Source organism: Macaca mulatta, chromosome 14 (assembly GCF_049350105.2).
Source record: "Macaca mulatta isolate MMU2019108-1 chromosome 14, T2T-MMU8v2.0, whole genome shotgun sequence".
Classification (NCBI taxonomy): domain Eukaryota; kingdom Metazoa; phylum Chordata; class Mammalia; order Primates; family Cercopithecidae; genus Macaca; species Macaca mulatta.
The window spans coordinates 46,506,370-46,528,081 of record NC_133419.1 but is presented as its reverse complement, the minus strand read 5'-3'; the positions used below and the strand labels follow the sequence as shown (position 1 = coordinate 46,528,081).

The 21,712-nt window shown below is 40.1% G+C and overlaps 2 pseudogenes across 1 annotated transcript; both read right to left on the bottom strand.

Annotated features, from left to right (window-relative positions):
* Window positions 1-335: 335 nt before the first annotated feature.
* On the bottom strand, window positions 336-1,304 carry LOC100426533 (mas-related G-protein coupled receptor member X1-like; annotated as a pseudogene).
* Window positions 1,305-7,244: 5,940 nt separating this feature from the next.
* On the bottom strand, window positions 7,245-10,584 carry LOC100426425 (monofunctional C1-tetrahydrofolate synthase, mitochondrial-like; annotated as a pseudogene). Its single transcript, XR_013403961.1, has 2 exons — window positions 9,199-10,584; window positions 7,245-8,419 (listed from the first exon to the last, which is right to left on the bottom strand). The product of XR_013403961.1 is annotated as a monofunctional C1-tetrahydrofolate synthase, mitochondrial-like (transcript).
* Window positions 10,585-21,712: the final 11,128 nt, after the last annotated feature.

Sequence of the window (21,712 nt, the reverse complement as noted above, 5' to 3'; positions counted from 1 at the left end):
TAGTTATAAAACAGGGCTTTCCAGTTCTGTACAGGAATTCTTTCCATCTCAATAAAAATTGAAAGTAAAAGTTTTCAGTAAGAAAAATTTAATGGAAGTTAACAGGGGAAATTTGTTAGAAATATGAAGAAAGATCTAAACAGTGTACTTTCAAATTAATGCTTATCTTAGTAAAACTAGAAATGTGAGATTAAAAAAAAACTACTTGAAGATATTGGGGGAATCATTGAGGCATTTCTGAGGCACAAAGATGAGAAAAATGTGTATAATTGTCAGGGTGGCAGGGCAGTGTTGCTCTCAAAGTCCCGTCTGACTGACAGGGCAGAGGCTCTTCCTCACTGCCCCAGTCTGCTTCCCGACAGCTCCAGGGTTTCCTCAGGAAGCCGCCCTCCACCTTCATCCACCTCAGGTGTGTCCTGCAGAACCCTCTGGTGAACCAGCTAGAGAGTCTTCCTGTTTTGACGCTGCCTAAAGGAGCCCATGAATAAGTAAATGATGGGGTTGCCACTGTTGTTAACAGCAGACAGGAAAATGGAAACTAGAGGAACATGACAATATAAGACTCCCAAATCCATGTGGATCCAGAAAAATAGGAAAAACTGAATGCTGAAGGGCAGACCGCAGAGGAAGAAGATCAACACTGTGAGCAGGATGGTCACGTACAGCCTGGTCAGGGGCATCTTCTAGGATCCACAAAGGATCCTGACCAGCAGGACCAGGCTGGACCCACAGAGAACCACAAATAAAAAAATCAGCCTCATGACTGTGATGAAATCAGATGTTTGACACCAAACAGAATCAGCACCACTAAGCAGGAAGCCACAGAACATACACTCCAGGATCCTCCGCAGCAGGGACAGGGCCCAGAACAGGACACAACGACTGCTGACAGGCATGTGGGGCGGCGGCAGCGGTACCAGATGGGCCACAGGACGGACAGGCAGCACTCGGTGCCGATAGCAGTCAGCATGCTCAGGCCTATAAAGTAGGCAAAGGTCATCACAGTGGTGAAATAGGTGGAGAAGGAAAGGAAGAAGTCACTGTAGAAATTCACGGTTTCTAAAATCTGGGAGAGGAGGCAGAGGAAGTTGGCCCCAGCCAGGTTGAGGATGTAGAGGGAGAAGGTGTTCCTGTGCATGCAGGAGCCAGAGCATGACTGCATTTCCTGCCAGCCTGACCAGGTCAACGATGAGGAGCAGCAACATGAGGATCATGATCTCCATGCCACAATGTTGAAGATGGGCCTCCTCAGTCCTATCGACTGATGTCAGTTCTGTACCCAAGGCTGGGATGGTTGGATCCATGCACAGAACCCCTAGGCTTGTGCCCTTGGGAACACAAACAAGATGTGATCAGCAGCTGTATGATCTCTGATTTCACATACATTCTATTATGTGAGAATTATTGTCCCCATTTTACACAGGAGAGAAACAGAGGCTTGCAGAGAATAAGCCACCTGTCAAAAGGTGAGGAGTGCTCAACTCCAGTTTCAAATCCAAATCTGACTCTAAAGCCTGGGCTCTCTGTATTGCAACACAATTTTTCTACTGACATGGGAAAAACATTATGATCAAAACATCCCCACTCAACTGGCCAGGGCTGTGGATCCAAGCATTACTCCATCTTGGTCAGAAATTTTCTCTCAGGTGCAGGAGTTTGGGTAAAGAGGTGGACACCCTCATGATAAAAGTGGTCATCATGGATGAAAATGAAGGCCAGGCATTATTGACATGAGGAAAATGTGATGTTTTGCTAGGACAAGTGTGATGATGACTGGGCCTGGTGAGCTAGAAATGGCTCAGTGTGTGTCTATCATTACAGAGAGGAGCACTTTTATATCCCCAGTGCCTAGCTCCATGCGAAGCACACTGTGTTTTGTGTAAATATTCATTCAGTGAATAAATGCATGAATGAAGAGCCTAATGGTAGTGATAGCTTTGGATTAACAGGAAAATAAAAACACAAAGGCATTAGAACACACACATATAATGAGATGTAAAAATTTCATTCATCAAAATTTTATTTGTTCTGTCTGTGTTAAAAGGCATTATTGATATGTGCCCAAATACCCGAAGTTGACCACCGATGTGCCTTTGAAATGATGACTTGGTGTGGCTTTGCTGAGCACCTAGAATCTCTTTTGTACACAGTGTTGGGGCAGGGTGTGGTCTGAGCTGAACTGCTCAGCAATACGGAAGAGGAAAGAGTAAGTGCGGGTGAGGTCTGAGTGCCGCTGAAAGAGGTAATTGAAATGTGGCAATATCTTTGGAGGACTCTTAACTGTTCCGCTGGATATACACAGTGCAAAACTACTTGATTCTGTCTCGTAGGGGTAGAGTTTGGTAGAGTTTCTCTGTTGGTGCAAACATTTGTGTGAGAGGAGTCCATGAGGGGAAATAGGAGTTCAGCGCTTGGAATGCAAAGAGAGATGTTCATGTAGATTTCAACTGGTGAAACAGGACTAGCTCATATCTGGCTGAAAAACAGCAGCTGCTTGAGGGTTTATTAGGGATTGTCTTAATGCTCTCAAGAGCCTAGGAGATAAGAGTTAGTATTATTCCTGTATGGCAGAGAATGCACTTAGAGCACAAAAAGAGTGAGTTATTTGTCCCTGGCCTTATATAGTGTGGATTTGGACCCAGCAGAGGTGCCTCAAGGTCCATCCTTTTCACCCACCCTTTGGACCCAGCACCACTGTATGTCGATTATACATGATAGAGGGGGAAGGCAGAGGAGTGACTCTCAAATTTAACCCAAGTTGGCAGTCAAAATTTTGGGTTGGAAAAAAAAAGCTAACCTAAACAAACTCCAGATAGAGAATGAGAAACAAATCAAACAGGGAACCAAATAGAGGTGAATGAAATCCAGTTAGGAACAAATGGAGGAGCTCCTTTCTGCATCACAAAGGCTGCCTTTTCTCTGGAAAGACAAGGATGCACAGGGGCTGGAAGCCTCCAGGTGGAAAGAAGACACACCCTCCTCTGGGAGTACAGAGGAGCATCAGGAGTGGATGAATCCATCCTGAGCTCTCTTAGAGAGAAAAGCTGCCACAGCCTTCGTTGTCCTGAAAAGGAAATTAATGGAAAACTAGAACCTCTGTTAACCACATTGAGGATACTTAAGGTTAAGAGTTTGTCCATCCATTTTTAGGACATGATATATTTGCCTTCCTCATGAAACCTGAAGCTCCATAAAAACTAAGCTATGCCTGTTCTGGTTCACTATAATATTGCCAATATTTAGCATGTGTTCCTCAAAGACCATCTATTGTAATATCCTCATATGACATAAGCAGCTGAGGCTTAAAGAATCCAAGGATCTTCCTGAGATCACACCATGAAGAGCAGATCCAGTATAAGCCCCTGGTCCTTGGAGCCCTGCATGAGACTTCTCTACTGTTCTCTGCTTCATCAATCATTATTTTCGAAGAGCTCCTGAAAAATCTTGACGTGAGCACAGAATCTGAGACAGCCAGGAGCTTTAGAGTCTACTGCATTGCCCCAATATCCATTTTCCTTTTCAATCACACAACAATTATGAGCATTTAAAAGCAGCACAAGGACCCACATCCCAGTTTTCCTTGATGCTGGATGACATCATATGACCAGGTTCTGGTCAATGGGAAGTGAGCAGATGTGATGTAAGCAAGTCCTGGCTCATGGGATCAATAGGAGGAGCACAATCTTCCCTTCCCCTCTTCCTTCTCCATCAGGCTGGAATGCTGAGCCGGTTGGCAGGCAGTAGGACCACAAGAATGAGAGCAACTCTCTAGACATTAGGGAGCAGCAATTTTTGGAGTCCTAATGTATGACGCCTTGGAGCCTCCAGCTCAGGTCTTAAATATAGTCACTCCTGGGTTTCCACAGGGGATTGGTTCTAGAACCCCTGCACACACCAAAATCTGCCCATGTTCAATTTCCTTATAGAAAATGATGTAGTATTTGAATATAACCTATGAACTTTCTCCTTTATACTTTAAATTATTTCTAGACCACTTATAATACCTATTAAAATGTAAGTGCTATGTAAATAATTGTTATATGATATTGTTTAGGAAATAATGACAAGAAAAGTCTGTACCTGCTCAGTACCTATACAGCTACTCCTGTCCTCCTTTTTTTGGAATATGTTCTACCTGTGGTTTGTTGAATCTGTGGATTCAGAACCTGCTGACATGGAGGGACAACTCTACTTTCTTGTTGAAGATATTCCTACTTTGTGTCTCTTTTAGAGCAGCCAAACTTACATTCTAACAAAAAGGAATATGTTTTCTCTTTTTAAAATTACATTTCATTTGAATGGGTGGCCTGCCCCTCCACGCCTGTGAGTCCATCTCATCAGGTGGGATGTGAGACTGAGAAAAGAAATAAGACACAGAGACAAAGTATAGAGAAACAACAGTGGGCCCAGGAGACCGGCACTCAGGATAGCAAGGACCTGCACAGGCACCGGTCTCTGGGTTCCCTCAGTTTTTATTGATTATTATTTTCATTATCTCAGCAAGAGGAATGCGGTAGGAGAGCAGGGTGATAATAAGGTCAGCAAGAAAACATGTGAGCAAAACAATCTATGTCACAATTAAGTTCAAGGGGAGGTACTATGCCTGGATGTGCATGTAGGCCAGATTTATGTTTCTCCCTCCCAAACATCTCAGTGGAGTAAAGAATAACAAAGCAGCATTGCTGCCAACATGTCTCACCTCCCACCATAGGGCAGTTTTTCTCCTATCTCAGAATTGAACAAATGTACAATTGGGTTTTATACCGAGACATTCCGTTCCCAGGGGCAGGCAGGAGATAGTGGCCTTCCTCTATCTCAACTGCAAGAGGCTTTCCTCTTTTACTAATCCACCTCAGCACAGACCCTTTATGGATGTCGGACTGGGGGAGGTCAGGTCTTTCTCATCCCACCAGGCTATATTTCAGACTATCACATGGGGAGAAACCTTGGACAATACCCGGCTTTCCAGGGCAGAGGTCCCTGCGGCTTTTCGCAGTGCGTTGTGCCCTGGTTTATTGAGACTAGAGAATGGCAATGACTTTTACCAAGCATACTGCTTGTAAACATTTTGTTAACAAGGCACGTCCTGCACAGCTCTAGATCCCTTAAACCTTGATTCCATACAATACATGTTTCTGTGAGCACAAGGTTGGGGCAAAGTGGCTGGGGCAAAGTTACAAATTAACAGCATCTCACCAAAGCAATTTTTCAAGGTACAGGTCAAAATGGAATTTCTTATGTCTTCCCTTTCTACATAGACACAGTAACAGTCGGATCTTTCTTTCTTTTCCCTACATCATTTTCCTAGGCATTTTTTGATAAATGCAAGTATTTCTCCATAAAATTGACAATAGAGAAAGAATTTCCAAACATAAAAAAAACTCTGATGGATAGAGCTGAAATGAGACATGATTCAATGAGATTTAGAGAAAACCCCAGGAGGTAGGAGGAAGCTATAGAAAGGTGAGGTGAGAGGGATAGTTTCATTTGCCATGAGGATTTGCTTCCCAATCTTCTCTACCCTATTTGATATCCCAAGAGGGTGGCTTCTCTGTACCTCACCAGTGATATTTTTTTCCTTTTGGTTTCTGGTTGAACTGAGACACTGAGAGACACTGGTAGGAGACTGGAAGGCAGGAAGAGAGTGATTTGGAATTTTCACCATCTGGGCCTCTGCCTTTATGACTGTGCGTTGGTGACGAAGGGCTTCTCCACCTGCCTGCTCATCCTCTCCCAACCCTACAGCTACAGCTATGGCTATGGCTATACTCTCAACAGTAACTGCTCCTTCCCTGTCCCTTTAAGCTTAGGGGAGGAAGCAGTGCTCCACCACTGCCATTTAGGGTGCTTCCCTAGGCATTGTCTTTTCCCCTTGACCCTGCCCATCTTTGTACATAGTCCCCTCATGAAACATTCCTCATTTATTTCATTTTGGACCATCTGTTTCTTCCTTAGACCTTTCCAGATAGGCAAAGAAAAATAACTTTGAAAAGTAAGTAAAATAATAAGACCCCTTTACCACAGTTCGGTTGTGGGAAACAATGCCTTGCATATCCCCTTGCTCCTTAAGTGAATTTGGAAAGCATCATTATCTCCATGAAAGCAGATTGAATGGTTGGAATAAAGGGGGTGATATGGAGAGATGGATTAGAGGGAGGAAGGTCTGCTGACCCCATCTGAAACTCCCACAGTCTGGGCTGCCAGCACTGTTTCCAGAAGGAAGCTTCATGTCTCCTGCCTTTTCTTGAAGGAAACTTATGACCCTCTGTGTATAGGACCCCAAGATGGAAACACAGGTTTGTGAACTTATAGCAAAAACAATAACTTGCTGTGGAAAGAGAGAGTTCTTGGTACATACCCTTACCTTTTCCTCCTCCTTCTGTCCAAAGATGAAGAGCTGCCCCTTGCTAAAGGGGTAGAGCCTTTCTGGGATTCAGTGACTTCAGAGCTCTCTTCTGTGTTAGGTCATTTAGGAGATGCCTACAAGAGCTGGAATGAGAACTGGCGACCAATCCAGGTTTATGAAGATGCAGACAGCCTGTGATTTCCTGTATGAGGACTGCGGGCAAATCAGAGGCCACAGCTGTTTGAGCCGCAATCCCTAACTAAGATGTTTCTTGGCCTCTGCCATTATCAATACATATCTGCCACTCTCATCGTGTCCCATCTCATTCAACTTCCTGTAAGTAATTGCTGTTCTGACCTTTACAATTTATTATGGGCCTAGGTATCAATATCAAGCAACGTGAGCTTGTTTTGTGAGGCTTTATAACTAAAAACTAAAGTAGATCATAGGGTCTTTCAGGGCTCACAATGGCTTGATCCCACTCGTGTGTGTGTGTGTTGGGGGGGTTTGGTTTTCTAGGTCCATGATTAATTTCTGCTCAAAGACAAAGTGGAAAACTCGAGAGTGGAAAATGTTACCTTGTAGTTCACACTCTTTTAATCCCTTAGTCCCATAAAATAAACATTCTAAAGTATAAGCAGTAGAAATAACGTAAACTCTATTGAAACTTAAGTAAATTAGTTTTTTTCAGACTTGGTGGAGGTCCTTTTACTGAACACTATACTCTGTTGTGAAAAGAATACACCTTCAATGAAGAAATCCTTGGCCTATTTCACCATTTCTCCAACATAGAATAAAAGACATTTTTAAAATTCAGTTTCTTCTCCAACTGCAGCAAAAAGGCAAGGAGGAGTCTGTTTCAGGAACCTGAATCAATTCATATGAAAGCCTTGTTCACTTAGAACAAGCCTTTAATTTGTTCTGTTTCTATATCAAGGTCTATGTCATGAAAGCAGGGCCAAGTGGCAGTCCTCGTTTTAACCACAGGGCCAATGAACCCAGCACCTATGCTGGCCTTGACATCGCTGAGAGGTATGATAAAGTCCCTTGGCACACTTTTTTTGTCAGGTTGGTGAGACAGAGAAAGGTGGGTCTTTGCCAGGCAGATGGGCAAATTTCCAATACCCTGTTGAGTGTTAACAATCTATTTTGGTTTGTGCCTCAGGAGAGAGTTAGATATCTTTGGCTCTGTAGACAGCCAGGGCCATGGTTCTTACCTTTTCCACAATTGGAAGCTGAACATCACACAGGAAGTGGAATCAGCTTCTTTTACTTGCAGCTTCTCTCACAGCCCAAGCCAAGTCCACCAACCGTTTTCCACCAACCGGCCAGTGATAGCAGGGGACTGCATCAAAGGCACCAGCCTGTTTTGTGAGCTCACACACCAAGTCAATCTCAGCACCGGTGTGGATCTTCAAGACCTTCAGAGTCACCATAATGGGAACCCCAAAAAGCTGAGCAATCTGAATTTGCTGCTGGAGGTTACAGCAGCCATCTGTCACCAATTGGACGTTCTTCTCTTTATGTTCTTTCTTAACAGGAACACCAGCAGTTACACTTGGCCTGCCTCTGTGCATCTTCAGAGCTTGCACCGTTGCCAGCAACACAACCACACTGGGCACCAAGCTGGAAGCTTGGCACTTGTTGAAAATTTTCTCCATTCCAATGTCAGCACCAAAGCCAGCTTCAGTCACTACGAATCCTTCTTCACCAACCAGTTTCAGGGCAATTTTATCAGCCAACACTGAACAGTTGCCATGAGTGATGTTCGCAAAAGGGCCCATGTGCATGAATACAGGTGTCCATATCAGAGTCTGCATCAGATTTGGTTTCATTGCATCTTTCATCAAAACTGTCAAAACACTGGTCAGTCCCAAATCATTTGGTGTCACAGGCTGCCTGGTTTTGTCACTGGCCACCACTATCCTTCCCAGCCATGTCTTCATGTCCGAGAGGTTGTCTGTAAGGGCCGGCACCACCATGATCTCGCTGGCCACCATGATGTCAAAAGCATCTGCCGAGGAACCCTTCTCTGTGTCTGCCTGCCTGATGGTTATTTTTTGGTAGAAATCAGTCGTTTGTATTTTTTAAATTGAGGTGTTTTATTTCCATAGGTTATTGGGGAACAGGTGGTGTTTGGTTACATGAGTAAGTTCTTTAGTTGTGATTTGTAAGATTTTGGTGCACCCGTCAACCGAGCAGTATACTCTGCACCCAACTTGTAGTCTTTTATCCCTCATCCCCTTCCCACCCTTTCCCCCTGAGTTCCCAAAGTCCATTGTGTCATTCTTATGGCTTTGCATCCTCATAGCTTAGTTTCCACATATCAGGAGAACATACAATGTTTGGTTTTCCATTCCTGAGTTACTTCACTTTGAATAATAGTCTCCAGTCTCATCCAGGTCACTGAGAATGCCATTAAATCATTCCTTTTTATGGCTGAGTTGTACTTCATTATGTAGTATATATATATATATATGTAGTGTGTGTGTCTGTGTATATATATATATGCAGTGTGTGTATATATATATATGTACACTACTGTTTATATATATAACAGTTTCTTTACCCACTTGCTGATTGATGGGCATTTTGGTTGGTTCCACATTTCTGCAATTGTGAATTGTGCTGCTATAAACATGCGTGTGCCAATATCTTTCTTGTATAATGACTTCTTTTCCTCTGGGTAGATACCCAGTAGTGGTATTGCCAGATCAAATGGTAGTTCTACTTTTAGTTCTTTAAGGAATCTCTAAAGTGGTTTCCATAGTAGTTGTACTTGTTTACATTCCCACCGGCAGTGTAGATCACCGCATCCATGCCAACATCTACTATTTTTTTGGAAAAAGCAGTCATTTTTATTCAATACTCTCTGCCATGCGATGGTGGAAGGGTTGGTGTCGAGACAGGCAAATTTACTCACTTGCTCTTCTGTCAGTGTGCTTGGATCCATCTTATTCTCAGTTTTTTTTAGTCAAGCAGTCAGAGAATTTCTGAAAATTCTCTGACACCATTCATTAAAGGAATCTCAGCCGACTATACAGAGCCTTGTCTGCACATTTTCATGCAGAATCCTTGAGTAGATGGCAGCAGCTGGTAAGTTATTGGCAACTGTGATGGCATGGATGTCTCCAGTTAAGTGAAGGTTGAACTCTTCCATGGGGATGATTTGGGCATATCCACTACCCGTGGCTCCTTCTTTCACTCCAAAAGTCGGTCCTTGGGAAGACTGCCTCATACAGGCAAAGGAGGTGACAAGCAGGTGCATGGTCAGAGCCTGCACAACCCAGTCATAACTGTGCTCGTCCCTTCTCCTAGAGGGGTGGGCATGATCCCAGTGACTAGGACGTATTTTCCATCTGCTTGATCCTTTAACCTTCCTAGCACAGACAAAAACTTTGTCTTTATTTTTGTCATAGATTTTAATTTCATCTGCAAGCAATCCCAACTCATTATGGGTAAATGGATCAGTAGAAAAGTCTGCTTGACTCCATTTGGAACTCCTGCAGTCTGAGCTGCCAGCCTCTCCCATCTCATCCCATGTGGCCCACCTCCCTGTAATCAATTGTTGAAGACCTTTAAATGCCCCTTTGAGCCGAGGTTCAATGTCAAGCAACGTGAGAGTGTATTGTGGGGCTTTGTAAATAAAGAAAAAGGTATATCAGAATGTCATCCAAGGCTCACCATGGCCTGACCACAGTTGACTTTTTTCTTTCATATATTTTAAAAATCACAGTGGTTATTGCATTCATACGTCTACTTTCGTTCCAACGATAGAGAAGTGCATGCAAAGTGAAAGTCTCCTGAGTCTCTTTCTTGAAAAGCCACCACTTGCTACACTTGCCATTCTTATTTGATGATTATTATTAGCTGTGAATAGTAAGCTTATATCTATGTTTTGCATTTATTAGTATTATCAAGTGGATCAACTTACTTTTCTTATAAAATGTAAGTAGCACACATAGAATATCTTTCTTTCTCCACTTCATGAAATTTGTTGTTTATTTTTATTTAGTGTAAATATTAAAATTTTCTAGTCTTATTTCCTATGACTTCCTTTCATTTAAGTTATTTCAATTAGAAACTATTTCAAATATTCAGAAAACTTCTTCAATATATTTGTCTGGCATGGAATTTTGAGGATCTGGAATAGGATGCCAACTTTCAATGTATGCAGGCAAAGAATTTGTTTGATATCTGTGAGTGTGTTATTATTTTCAAAATAAATTTTCTAACACAAAAAATAAGTTTACTGATGTAGCTAAAAGAAGGAGGTAAAAATTTGAAAAGATGTGACAGAAGGAGAAAGAGAGAGTTAATTGGTGGTGAGGAACTTAAGATGATGAGTACAGAAAACTCTTCTGTAAAGATTTTCTCTAAAGGAAATAAGAGAAACCAGGCCATGGATGCATGGATGGAGGAGAATGTGGACATGGGTGGTGATTTAAACCAGGAGATAGGATAGCTTGTTTGTGCTGCATTGGAATGATCCAATAGAAAGAAGCAAAGGGAGACGTGGTCATTATGCACCGTGTTTCAGTGTAGAAAGGGTGTTTTCTTTATCAAAGTGGTGGTATTTAAGCGGGTTGTGTTTTCTTTATCAAGATAATGCAGCTGGGCGCGGTGGCTCAAGCCTGTAATCCCAGCACTTTGGGAGGCCGAGGCAGGCGGATCACGAGGTCAGGAGATCGAGACCATCCTGGCTAACATGGTGAGACCTCGTCTCTACTAAAAATACAAAAAATTAGCCGGGCGTGGTGGCGGGCTCCTGTAGTCCCAGCTACTCGAGAGGCTGAGGCAGGGAGAATGGCATGAACCTGGGAGGCAGAGTTTGCAGTGAGCCGAGATCACGCCACTGCACTCCAGCCTGGGTGACAGAGGGAGACTCCCTCTCAAAAAAAAAAAAAAAAAAAAAAAAAGATAATAATGCATTCAGGTGTATATTTTCTTTACAAATGGCAAAAAAGTGAATTCAAAGTCAAAATGTCCTTGAATCCTATTCTCTAGAGGCCACCACTTGCTATAGTTCACATTTTTTTTTTATTATTATCAGCTCTGAATAATACACTTATATTTCATTTTAATTTGTTGGTATGAACAAGTGGACCAGTTGATTTCTTTTACACCATGTAGAGGGTTCAGCACTCTTATTTTCCTTCTCTATTTGATGCCATTTGTTCTTTATATTTGTTAGTTGTGAATTTTCATAATTTTATATCTTTCCTCTTACGCTTCCGTTCTTCTGTCTCATGGTACAGCCAAATCAAGCCACTTTCATTTTAAATAATATAATTTGAATTAGATTCTATTTTGAAAACTGAGAAAAGTTCTTTAATGGATTATTTCAGCAAATATGTAATAAGGACCTTGTTACAGGCAGTATTTTGTCTCTACAATATTCATACATTAATGTTCTAACACCTAAGTCAGAATGCTACTGTATAATATTTGAAAACAGGCACTTCAAAGATGTAAGCAAGTTAAAGAGGCTGTTAGCCTGGGCCTTAATTCAGCAGAACTGGTGGTCCCATAATAGGAGATTAGGACACAGACACACAGAGGTAAAACCATGTGAAGACACAGAGAAGATGCCATCCAACCTTGCCTACACCTTAATCTCAGACTTCTAGCCTCCAAAGTTGTGAGAAAATAAACTTGTGTGGTTTAAGCCACCCAGTTTGTGGTACCTTGTTGTGGCAGTCCTAGAAAACTAATAGAGATGTACCATGTCTCAGGATTTTTTTCAGTCACTTGAGTTTCAGTGTGAGTAAAACTGTACCATGGGCTTCTGGAGTTTATTTCCAAAGGGCTGAATGAATGCCCTCAGAAAGTAAATAGAGACTGAAAAGAGAAGAGGTCAGAAGTGTCTTCATCCATGAAATGTCTGGAGAAGTTGGATCCAGCAAACCATCCATAGAGAAACTTACCAATGGAGAAAAAGTCTTAGAGTTAGACAGAAATACATTTGTGAATGTAGTATATGATAAAGGTTGTATGTCAAAAATTTGAGGAAAACATGTAAAGAAGCAATTGTGGGGGAAGGAAGAAAGCTAGGAAGTACGGTGTTTGAGAATTTTAAGCCATGGAGTTATTGGTTGGTAATAGTGTCAGTAGCAGCTGAGCAGTTATAAAATTGACCCTTGGTGGGCAACATGGGAGTCATTACTGATGTTGTCAATGTGGTTATAGAGGAAGAATGGCCCGAACACTAACTGGAGAAGGTGTACAAGAGAATGGCAGGTGGTGTGATGGGACTCCTGGACACCCCAGACATCAGCTGAAACACTGTAGAGAAGGAGATAGCTAAGGCAGGTAGCTGCATGCCATGTTATTGTATAAACAACCAGCAGTGTTTCTATATACAAAACAGGCAGTAGGAAGAAATAAAATGAACCTCAATTACATCTCCTGAAAAAGAAGGGTAATGAGAATGCTTAAAATCTAGTGTAAGGTTTGAATAAGAACAACATTCCAATATTGATCCATATATGGAAAAGTAGATCAATAAAAACATCACAAGATTAAACTGAATGTGCATTGAAACTTAGTATGATAAAGGCTGCATACTGAATAACAGTGTAAAACATGGACTATTCAATGAATGGGACTGGGATGCTGGGTGGTCATCTGAAATAAAATTAAGATGAAAATATACTTTACATATGATTTTGGGATAAATACAGATATATGAAATACTTTTAAATTTATAATGAAAAAATATAAGAACCTAGAGAAACATAGGAAGACTTTTTAAAACTCCCAGTGGGGAATGACTTTCAAATTATAGGACAAACTTTAGAAGACATTAAAGAAAATATTAATTAAGACAAAAACACAGACTTTGTTGGCATGGCATGAACTATCATAATGAAAAGTTAAATAAGTTGGGAAAATATTGATAATCTATATCATAGTCTAACTGCCATTTTCCCCCTATTTATAAAATAAATTATCAATTTATTTTAATAAAAGCAAACCAAAATATTTTATTTTATTTTAATACATTTTATTTTATACAAACAATTTATTTTAATACATTTTAATAAGTTGGGAAAATATTGATAATGTATATCATAGTCTAACTGCCATTTTCTCCCTATTTATAAAATAAATTGTCAAAATAAAATGTCAATTCAATATCTGAAAAGCTAATAAGAAAATGACTATAGGTCATGATTTACAATTTCTAGAAAGTGAAAAGGGCTCTTAAAGATATGGAAAGAGGAGAATCCCAACTCTTAATAAGAGATATGCAAACTGAATTGATACAGAGTTTTATTTTACTTACCAAAATGTAAAAAGCCAAATGTTTTGATAGCATATAGCATGTGGATGGTATGGAACCAGGCACTCTCCTTCATTTCTGCTGGGGGTGCAAATGGATATAATAACCTCCAGGGAAGATGATTTTCAACATATAGAAATATATATAAAGTATAATATTTTTCTCCCTATAATTCTTCATCTAGAAATGTATCCTAGAGATACACTTGTGCATGTTGAAGATATATATACACACACACACGCACATATATATATGTATACAAAGTTAATAAATGCAGCATTTTTGCAATAAAAGAATGGTAACAGCCAAAATGACCATCAATACTGTATAAATTATGGTCTATCCATATAATAGAATCCTCTGTGACTGTATCAAAAGAACAACAGGCTGGGCATGTTGTTTCACACCTGTAATTCCAGCACTTTGGGAGGCCAAGGTTGGAGGATCATTTGCACCCAAGAGTTCGAGACTAGCCTGGGCATCATAGGGAGAACCCTTCTCTACAAAAATGAAAATATTAGCTGGGCATGGTGGCTTGCACCTGTAGTTTCAGCTACTTGATAGGCTGACATGGGAGGACTGCTTAAGCCCAGGTGTTTGAGGCTGCAGTGAGCCATTATTGGGCTACTACACTCTAGCCAGGGTGACAGAGTGAGATGCTGAGTAAACGAAATAAAAAAACAAGAAACCTGATATGAAAGGGCCTTCATGATATGTCAAATAGAGAAAAAGGAATGCAGATCAATATGTATTTTGTATGAGACAGACTACATATATATATAACATATATATATAAAAAACAACTATATATAGTTGTTTTAGCATTAAGTATCTTTAGATACTTTTAATCTCTTTAGATAGATTAAAAAATTAAGAACTATAGAAATGTATATGTCTTTGATAATATGGCAAAGAAGCCTGAGTACTTAGAATGAGAATGACCATTTTCAACATATGCGTGAAAAACTTTTTTGAAACCTGTGACTATATTACTATTTTAAAAACAAAATTTTTTTAAAAACATTTAAAATTTTACTTTAAAAATAAATTTTAAAATAAAGGAAATGTATAGTGATAAATGCAGTGATTTAGCTAAGACAGTGAAATAGGGATATGAGAAGAACACACACACATAAAGAGATAATGAAAAGGTTAATTAGTTGGGAAAGAGACGGGGAGAGAGAGAGTTAATTGGAGGTGAAAAAATGAAGATAATGAGTGTAGAAAACTCTTCTAAAGTGATTTTCTATAAAGGAAAATAGAGAAATCAGGTAGTGGATGGAGGGAAATGTTGACTTGAGTGGTGTTTTAAGGAGATAGGATAGCTTATTTATACCATGCTGAATGACCCAATAGAAGAGGAAGCATTGCAGAAGCAGGAGGGAGAGATGGTCCTTACACACAGTGTTTCAGTGCAGGGAGGGGACCCATCACACAAGGGGAAAGAATGGTTAAGGTCAGGAGTATGCAGAACCCTTTCCCTTACTTGGGAGGGAAGACAGAGAAATGAGCTCAGAGGAGAACTGACAGGTAGGTTTGGTGTGGGGAGATGCGGTAATTCTCCGCAGAGCATCACCTGAGAGTGATAAAAGAGTGAGGAGGTGGTTTCAGGAGAGAGGAGATGGTGTGAAGAGTTTCCTTGGAGAGTGGGAAGCAATTATGGAAATGTTACATGATTGTTCCAGAGATACAAGTGAATATTTGAGGCTCAAGGTCATAAATGTGAAGTGAAACCATTAGGCATAGTAGTGTGTTGTTCTCCAGCCACGCTCACGTCTGTGAAAATATGGAGTTAATAGGAGAGCTGGATTCAACCAAGGCAAAAGACAGATGCTTCACCAAGGAGATACATGCATTGCAAATGAAGGCATAAAATGATGTTCAGCATCAGTAACCTTTAGGAAAATACAAATTAACACAATGTGATACTACTACATACCTTTTTATATGGCTAAAATACAAAATACTGATCGTTTCAAATATTGGTCAAGATTTGGAGAAATTGGATGTTTTATACCCTGCTAGTGAGAGAGTAAAATGGTAGAGCTAATCTGAAAAACTCTTGCATCAAAAAAAATTAAACAGGCCGGGCGCGGTGGCTCAAGCCTGTAATCCCAGCACTTTGGGAGGCCGAGACGGGCGGATCACAAACAAGGTCAGGAGACCGAGACCATCCTGGCTAACATGGTGAAACCCCGTCTCTACTAAAAAATACAAAACACTAGCCAGGCGAGGTGGTGGGCGCCTGTAGTCCCAGCTACTCGGGAGGCTGAGGCAGGAGAATGGTGTAAACCCGGGAGGCGGAGCTTGCAGTGAGCTGAGATCCGGCCACTGCAGTCCAGCCTGGGCGACAGAGCGAGACTCCACCTCAAAAAAAAAAAAAAAAAAAAAAAAAAAAAAAAAATTAAACATAGAATATTTGACATACAATCCAGCAATCCAATTATGAAATTTATCCTAGAGACTAGAAAACTATATTCATTAAAAATCTGTGCACATACGTTTATAGCAGCTTTATATATAAAAGACATTAGATAAAAATACAATGGCCTTCCACTTATGAATAGTGAAACAAAGCATCAGAACCAAGGAATACTACTCAGCCATGAAAAAAAAATCAACTACAAACTACTAATACCTGCACCAACTTGGATTGGTTGAGGACATTATGCTGGGTGAAAAAGCCAGACTCAAAAGATTAATTGTTGTATGATTTCAAGTTTGTAACAGTTTTGAAATGACAAAATTACAGAGATGAAGAATAGATTAGTGGTTAGAAGGGTTTGGGAAGAGACATGGGGTGGGTGTGACAATATGGGTCACCCAAGGGAGTTCTTTTTTGGTGAAGAAACACTCCCATATCTTCAATGTGGTGGTGGTTAAATGAATCTATATGTGTGACAAAATGTTATAGAATTACTTGCAAAGACATATCCCACTCCTAAAAAATTGGTTGCATGTAATCACTGGTGAAATCCCATAAGATGTATATTACAGATAATTGTTTTGTACCAACATCAATTTCCTGGTTTTGATAATAAACTCTATGTAGCATGTCACCATTGGTATAGATTAGGTGATGGGTACACAGGAACTCTCAGTACTATTTTTGTAACTTTTTGTTAGATTACAAATAATTCAGAATGAGAAGATAAAGAACAACTAAAAGTTCAGTTAGTTGGGTTGACTACATGGATATTGAAGTCATCAAGAATGAGGACCAGAGTTATGCTGGAGAGAAATTTGTAAACTAGACACACAAGCCATAAGATAATATAATAAACATTCACATACCCACCACTAAAATGATGTATATATCAACATTTTGTCATATTTGCTTCCAATCTCTCCTAAAAATGAATAAATAAAAATGTACTGATGCAACTAAAGGCTCAAACCTGCATCTCTCCTCTCACTGATCTTTTCAGAACTTCTGAAGCTAATATGCATTATTCTCTCACGTGTAATAATATGTTAAAACAGGAATTTTAATTGAAATATCAAGATACAATAAATACTATATTATAATGGAAGTGCAAGATGACATGCTGAATTTCAGTACAAATTTTCTGATAATGGGTTACCAACTTGTAAGCAATCATCCACATCAAGGCTATGAAAAAGTTTAGAGTTGAATTTTTATATGACAAAATGTTGAACTTAGTTTAAAGATGACCTGTCTTCCCCACTGTCAATTTGGGCCCTTTGCAGGTAAAAATATTATATAAGAGGAGTGTGTACATTTCAGTGCTTCTCACTCCTACCCTAACTTCCACACTTGTAGTTTCTTTTCAATCATTGCCTTCTGACCCTGAAGGGTTGGCTGTATCCCTGTGAGGAGGGTCAGGAGAGCAGGACATTGCCTTTTTGCCTTGTCTTGCTGGGCTGACCTGGCTGGCCCTCTCTGGAATTTACAACATTGTAGAGTTCTCTCAAGGTAATATAGTAAAACTAATTCCAAGTCCTATCACGTAAAGTCCACAACAGACATTACTCAATGTTCAGAGTACTCCACCTTATGATCCTTCTTACACAGGATCTTGCAAGCACGACCAAGCACTTGGGTGGCACAAAGAATGAAACACATGACATGCTAATCACCATTCCCTAAAAAACTCCATGCTTTTATTAACAGTGCCATCATAAATGACCTCTTCTTTCATTTTCATCTGACTAAATCTTACTCATGTCTCCTTGACCAATAGAAAAATTTGTGTGACTGGTAGAAGTGACAGGGTACATACTGGGTAAATTGTAGAGTCAGTTCAAATTCTAAATATTTCAAGAAGCCCTCCCTGATCGCACACACACTTACTAATGATATCTTCTCCATCTCTTCTCTCCCTCCTTTGTGTTTGCATCCTGCAAGGATTCAGGATAGTTTTACCAATATGTTTGGCATGGGTATGGGACCCTCTTCTATACTCTATGTCACTGCTAGATAACAAGCAAATCCCATTTGTATCTATAGCCAGCATTGGTGCATTGACAATATCCCTGCCCAGTCCATTCCACACAATCATAAAGAAGGAGCATCACAGCAATTTCTTCGAATTCTGGGTAACTGCCATGTAGGTGAGAAGAACATGTGCTTATTGTGATTACAGTCACTATATAGAGACATGAACTCTTCAGGATGCCTGGATCACAAGAGTAGTTATTTTCAGTCTACACATCTGATAACGTCAAACCTTACCACTGTATTTTTAAAACAGAGACTTGAGCACAAATGGCATAATGTCAGTCTGGGGCAATCTCATAACCTCAGTATCTGCTTGGGTTGCCTGGAATGAGCATGTGCCCCATGTTGATCATGCAGTCGGCTTGAGAATCCCAGTTCCATGAATTCAGGTTCATAGTGTTCTTTTCATTCTAGCACTTGCAGATTCTGCATCCCTTCACATGCTAGGATTTCTTGATGCTGAGTTGGGCTTGGCCGCAGGCAAAGGCTTTCTATCCTGGACACGTGGTAGTGAAAGTAGTCCTGCAACACCCATGCCCTAAGCACCTGCAGGAACCCTTCTGCTCTCTTCTGTCCATCCCTATGTTTGCATCCTGCAAGGATTCAGAACAATTGTACCAATATTATGGGCATGAGTATGGAGATCTCTTCATCTATACTCTGTTGTTACTGCTAGATAACAACAAACAAATCTCTTCTGCATCTATAGCCAGCATTTGTGCCCTGACAATATTTCTGTCCAGTCCATTCCACACAATCATAAAGAAGGAGCATCACAGCAATCTCTTTGAATTCCAGGTTCCACAAATACATGCTCAGTATGTTTTTATACAGTGAACAGAGAATGAGTGAGTGAGTGAGTGATATTGCTATGAAAAGTTTACTTAATGATACATTGAGGACTGTAGGTGGAGAGGTTAATTAAAAATATCTGTTAACCAGCAATTATAAAAAGAATACATTTGTAAGAAGAAAATTTCATTTTTACCTAGAATTTACTCACTATAAAAGGACTAGACTGAAGGACTTTCCATTCTGTAGGTTTCAGCAAATAGAATTCTACTCTGTCTGTCTTACAGAAGGTATAGCTATCAATCACTTTTTAGGATTTGCAGTTTAAATTTGTTTAAGTGTAGATTTTTTATATTTGAAATTTCTATTTATTGTTTTTTTCTTTATTCTAAAAAAAGGGGGGATAATATGCAGAATGTGCAGGTTTGTTACGCAGGTACACAGGTGCCGTGGTGGTTTGCTGCCCCTATTTACCCATTGTCTAAATTCCCTCTTCTAAGCCCACATCCCCCAACATGTCCTGGTAATGTGTTTTTCCCCTGCCTGTGTCCATGTGTTCTCATTGTCCAGTTCCCACTTATGAGTGAGAACATGCGGTGTTTGGGTTTCTGTTCCTGTGTTAGTTTTCTGAGGATGATGACTTCCAGCTTCATGTCCTGCAAAGGACATGATCCCACTCCTTTTTATGGCTGCATAGTATTCTATGGTATATATGTACCACATTTTCTTTATCCAAGCTATCGTTGATGGGCATTTGGGTTGGTTCTGTGTCTTTGCTATTGTGAATAGTGCTGCAATAAACATACGTGTGCATGTGTCTTTATAGTAGAATGATTTATATTCCTTTGGATATACTCCCAGTAATGGAATTGCTGGGTCAAATGGTATTTCTGGTTCTAGATTCTTGAGGAATCACCACACTGTCTTCCACAATGGTCGAACTAATTTACATTTCCACCAACAGTGTAGAAGTGTTCCTATTTCTCCACAGCCTTACCAGCATCTATTGTTTCCTGACTTTTTAATAATCACCATTCTGACTGGCATGAGATGGTATCTCATGAAAATGGCCATACTGTCCAAAGTAACTTATAGATTCAATGCTATTACCATCAAACTACCATTGACATTCTTCACAGGATTAGAAAAAACGATTTTAAATTTCATATGAAATTGAAGAAGACCCCATATAGCCAAGACAATCCTAAGCAAAAAGAACAAAGTTGGAGGCATCACACTATCTGACTTCAATACTACAAGGCTATAGTAACCAAAACAGCATGGTACTGATACCAAAACAGACATATAGGCCAATGGAGCAGAACAGAGACCTCAGAAATAATACCACACATCCACAACCATCTGATCTTCCACAAACCTGACAAAAACAAGCAATGGGGAAATGTTCTCCTATTCAGTAAGTGGTGCTGGGAAAACTGGCTAGCCTTATGCAGAAAACTGAAACTGGACCCCTTCCTTGCACCTTATACAAAAAATTAACTCAAGATGAATTAAGACTTAAATGTAAAATCCAAAACCATAAAAACTCTAGAAGAAAACCTAGGCAATACCATTAAGGACATAGGCATGGGCAAAGACTTCATGACTAAACCACCAAAAGCAATGGCAACAAAAACCAAAATTGACAAATGGGATCTAATTGAACTAAAGACCTTCTGCACAGCAAAAGAAACTATTATCAGAATGAACAGTCAACCTACAGAATGGGAGAAAATTTTTGCAATCTATCCATCTGACAAAGGGCTAATATCCAGAATTTACAAGGAACTTGAACATATTTACAGGAGAAAAACAACCCCATCAAAAAGTGGGTGAAGGATATGAACAGACACTTCTCAAAAGAAGACATTTACGTGGCCAGTAAACATATGAAAAAAAGCTCAACATCACTGATCATCAGAGAAAAGCAAATTAAGTGTAGATCTTAATATCAGACATATTGCATTCTGTCTGAGAATATGTTTCAATAGTGTTCATCTTTGTTCAGTCTTGGTTAGTAGGGAGGCTTACAACTAACGCACTAACAGTAATTTTGGGACTTACCTTTCTGTTCCTTTAAGCATTCCCATTACTTTTTATTGAAACCACAATTGTTCTTTCACACTTATATTTCATTGATGTCTTTAGATAAATTATATAATTACATTGTCAAGTCTAACTTACATAAGCAGGACAGGAAACAGATCCAATTGGTTCTTGTGAAGCTGATGTCTCAGTGCTCTTGAGCCCAGGTGTACAAGAGCATCAGTGAATGACCATGAGGGCTCAGTACTTACTCCATATCAACCAATACATTTTCCAAATGGAATGGATAGGATTGGTTATACAGATACAGTCTGTTAGCCAGAGATGTATTGGAAAGGTTTTTACATGTATGTAGAATTAACACAGTGCCTGATGAACTAGGTTTGAATGTTTGTTGAATGCATACATAAAAAGTAGTCATGAATGACAGTTCCCAAAATGTGCCATGAGGGACTTTCATATCATTTTTCCCTTCCTGGAGGAAACTATCGGATGTCCTGCATGCTCTTATTCAACATGTAAATTAGAGGAGATGATATCATTGGCCTTGGAAATAAGGCAGCTCCTGAGCTGACTCCTGCATCACCTGTCCCCACTTTCTTCTCTCCAGAGTCAGTGAGCAGACCTGCAGTGAAAGGGAAGAGCTGTTCTCAGAACGACCAACTCCAGAGGACACTCTGTTCTTTTGAGTGGAAGGTTCCTGTAGGAGTTCCAGTGAGACCTGGTGACTAAGACATCCTTTGCAAGATGCTAGACAACCCTGTGATTTTCAGGTGGGAGC